We start from the raw sequence: 4446 nt of genomic DNA, 5'->3' as shown, positions 1-4446 counted from the left end.
GTTCCAGTGTACACACACTGTCTTTGAATGGTATACATCTGTTAACACATTTCTTATTGGCTACCCCATATTCATTTTCATGCTAAATTTGTTGTATTAACATTTTGTTTTTATATTCATTATCTGAAAGCTAACTTCATGTCTCCTGTTAAGAAAGCATATGCAGGGAAAAAAGCAATGGTCCTAGTACTGAGCCTTGTGGCACTCCATACTGAACTTGTGATAAGAAAGCATATGCAGGGAAAAAAGCAATGGTCCTAGTACTGAGCCTTGTGGCACTCCATACTGAACTTGTGATAAGAAAGCATATATAAGATAAAAAGAATAAAGTGTTATTATATGGTGTTTTCATGACTTTCAAAAAGAGAAAATAACGATAGCGGCAAAATGATAAATAATGATAATGGTAGTCAGAAGAGAGAAAAGGGTCCCATTTACTGTCACTCCCACAGCCACTGTATTAGAAACACCATCGCAGTAGTGTTAAAGCTTCAGTCCGTAGCTTTTATGGGGTTAAAAATGATCCGAAATACATATTTGAGAAAATACATAACCAGCCAGTGTTTAAAACTATCTGCTTGCCTTACCTCGATTCAAAGCGGTAAGCTTGTAATAATGTTTTTAATTCCAGTGGTACTGGTGGATTTCCGCGGGAGATTCGAGCATGTCTTTGCGTCATTACGTCACATCTGTACACATAAAGAAGGAGTCTCGGCTAGTAGGCTATATTGAGTCATTACGTCACATCTGTACACACACATCTGTACACATAAAGAAGGAGTCTCGGCTAGTAGGTTATATTGAGTCATTACGTCACATCTGCACACACACATCTGTACACACACATCTGTACACATAAAGAAGGAGTCTCGGCTAGTATAGGCTATATTGAGTCATTACGTCACATCTGTACACACACATCTGTACACACACATCTGTACACACACATCTGTACACATAAAGGAGGAGTCCCGGCTAGTAGGCTATATTGCGTGTGAGGATGTTGGAGGTGGAGATTTATAGCCTTTTCTCACAGCACTTGATATAATTAAACTTATCAATTTGATGGCGGATCCAGAAAGGTTCAAACGACAATCACCAGTGACAACAGATTCACCCGCTGTAAAATGCAAAAGACTTCGTTCGGACTTCGGAGTGGCTACAGAAAAAAAGAGACTGCAACCGGACCCATGCGAAAACAAGGATAATATCGGAAGGGAATTGCATGTAGTCACGCAATGCTGACGTTGTTAACATTAACAATTTGAGAACAAAGTATAATTTGCATGGTTTTGCGTGATATGATAAGCAATTTTAGATTTAATCAGCGCGATTTACTGCAATGTCAGAACCAGAACAAAAGTGGATGTTACTTACTTGTTCAAATGACATTTTCCTATGAGGTGCCCCTAGGGACATTATTCAGAATTACCTTGCATATACATGTACTTTTCCTCTCACATACACATATAAAACCAAATTCATTCACATACTATAATGAAATGCTCACACACATACAAGTGAAATGCTTTGACAACCACAACTGAAACGCTCTCATACATACAACTGAAAATATTACGCTCACACACACAACTGAAACGCTCACACACACACAACTGAAATGCTCTCATACATACAACTGAAAATATTATGCTCACACACATAACTGAAACACTCACACACACACAACTGAAATGCTCACACACATACAAGTGAAATGCTTTTACAAACACAACTGAAACGCTCTCATACATACAACTGAAAATATTATGCTCACACACACAACTGAAATGCTCACACACATACAAGTGAAATGCTTTTACAAACACAACTGAAAGGCTCACATACATACAACTGAAAATATTACGCTCACACACACAACTGAAACGCTCACACACACACAACTGAAATGCTCACACACATACAAGTGAAATGCTCTCACACACATACAAGTGAAATGCTTTTACAAACATAACTGAAACGCTCTCACTCACACAACTGAAAATCATTTCAGTATGTTATATGCAAGCATTTCAGTATGTTGTATGCAAGCATTTCAGTATGTTGTATGAAAGCATTTCAGTTGAAACGGAAGCACATTTCAGTTGAAAGGGAAGGTGGTTAGAGTCCCCGCCCACTCCAGCAGGGTTGCCAGATGCCAAGGTTTTCCATCACAAAACCTTGCCAAAAACTGCGAGAATGCACAAAAAAACGCCCAAATTTGTTTTGGCTTGTTTCTCGTTTAAACACAGTGAAATCATTAGCAAGCTTTAAAATTACCCATGCTCCCTGTACTTTTGCGTCCATTCGTTTTGCCCTTTTTAACCCGTAATTGAAAAACGAAAAATGGTTGTTGTAGGCCCTATTTTTAAAACGCAAAGTTGAACACCAAAATTTGAATTTGAACTGTAGCCTATACACCAAATGCTACACAAAAAAATAAATGTTGAAGTATTTTCCGATTTTTGTATGTGACTTTTTGCCCCTTTATTAAACATTTAAAATATTCACAAATTAATATGCAAAAAAAATTATTTTACTGGTTTTCTAACTAAGGCCAAACCAGGAAATGATATTTTTCCCGCAGTGCTGAATGAAAAGAGCCATAGCCTACTCTCTAACCATAGAGAGGTGATTTAGGCTATAGGTGATCTGAAAAAATAACGAGGCTATACCTCCATCTCCGCTGTAAGGATGGGTCTTTAGAGAGAAATTCATATGGATTACATTATCAGACGGTATTTGCTTTCGATTCGAATTGGTTCTTTAAAAGTGGACATTTCAAGCTTTAGCCTACATAGGCTATATTTTGTTTCAGTTCATTTTTGAGACGCGATCACGGAGACCATGAAAGCTCGCCTGATTGTTTTATTTTATTTTACAAAAGCACAACGTTTTCTTGTTTTTGTAAGTTTACACAAATAAAAGTTGCGAATGATGTATTATTATTTTCTGTATGACCAGAAATTATAGAGTATTTTAAGTTGTTTCCACTGCTGATAGGAAAACGCAAGTGTTCGCGCCTCCGTGCCATGCAGTGCGCGCTCCGCACAGACCTTTGGATAAGCGTCACAATCTTGTGTTTATTTGTAATAATCTTAGCCCTGTATTATTATTGTCTAACCTGTATTATGACTGACATTTGATAATTGGTAATTTCTTGAATTTTCTAAAAAACAACATTTACATCTTTAAAGTCATTTTTTGGGGGGGAGGAAAAAGCTCAGTATAATATAATAATAATTAAAAGAAAATACTTCACATATAAAAAATAAACATAAAACAAAAACATTTCAAAAACTGTAAAATGTCAGGTTATATAAAAAATAAAACATTAATAAATTATTTTATGAGAAACATAATTACTGTCTTAAGTGAACTCATTTATAGTTATAACTGCAAATAATAATTGCGATTATTATTATTATTATTATTATCCTACATTTAGGCTAGAAGACGGTTTTATCCAAAAAAGGAACAAAGCATTCGTCAAATGTCAGTCATAATACAGGTTAGACAATAATAATACAGGGCTAAGATTATTACAAATAAACAAAAGATTGTGACGCTTATCCAAGGGTTTGTGCGAGTGTGGAGCGCGCACTGCATGGCACGGAGGCGCGAACACTTGCGTTTTCCTATCAGCAGTGGAAACAACTTAAAATACTCTATAATTTCTGGTCATACAGAAAATAATAATACATCATTCGCAACTTCTTTTATTTGTGTAAACTTACAATAACAAGAAAACGTTGTGCTTTTGTAAAAAAAAATAAAACAATCAGGCGAGCTTTCATGGTCTCCGTGATCGCGTCTCAAAAATGAACTGAAACAAAATATAGCCTATGTAGGCTAAAGCTTGAAATGTCCACTTTTAAAGAACCAATTCGAATCGAAAGCAAATACCGTCTGATAATGTAATCCATATGAATTTCTCTCTAAAGGCCCATCCTTACAGCGGAGATGGAGGTATAGCCTCGTTATTTTTTCAGATTATAAATCACCTATAGCCTAAATCACCTCTCTATGGTTCGAGAGTAGGCTATGGCTCTTTTCATTCAGCACTGCGGGAAAAATATAATTTCCTGGTTTGGCCTTAGTTAGAAAACCAGTAAAATCAATTTTTTGCATATTAATTTGTGAATACTTTAAATGTTTAATAAAGGGGCAAAAAGTCACATACAAAAGTCGGAAAATACTTCAACATTTATTTTTTTGCGTAGCATTTGGTGCAGGGCTTGACATTAACTTTTTGAGGCACTTGTCCTTCGGACAAGTAAATTTATGTTTCTTGTCCATGCACAAAAGTCACTTGTCCGGGTAAAGATTTATAATTTTATCTAGGGCTGCACGATTTGGGGAAAATGTCATATTGCGATTATTGAGTTCAATATTGCGGTTGTGATATGCAATTGCGATATAATAAACAAATGGTTTCATGAGTCA

General features: G+C 35.9%; 1 long non-coding RNA gene across 1 annotated transcript; it reads left to right on the top strand.

Moving 5' to 3' along the window:
• Positions 1-523: 523 nt before the first annotated feature.
• On the top strand, positions 524-1158 carry LOC130094679 (uncharacterized). The gene is made up of 2 exons (XR_008807994.1): positions 524-780; positions 970-1158. It is a non-coding gene; the product is annotated as an uncharacterized LOC130094679 (long non-coding RNA).
• The last annotated feature ends 3288 nt before the right edge of the window (positions 1159-4446 follow it).

The sequence above is a fragment of the Rhinichthys klamathensis genome, unplaced genomic scaffold, assembly GCF_029890125.1.
Source record: "Rhinichthys klamathensis goyatoka isolate OS25496 unplaced genomic scaffold, OSU_Roscu_1.1 h1tg000009l_1, whole genome shotgun sequence".
Classification (NCBI taxonomy): domain Eukaryota; kingdom Metazoa; phylum Chordata; class Actinopteri; order Cypriniformes; family Leuciscidae; genus Rhinichthys; species Rhinichthys klamathensis.
Note: the sequence above shows the minus strand (reverse complement) of the source record. Positions and strands in the feature narration are given on the sequence as shown.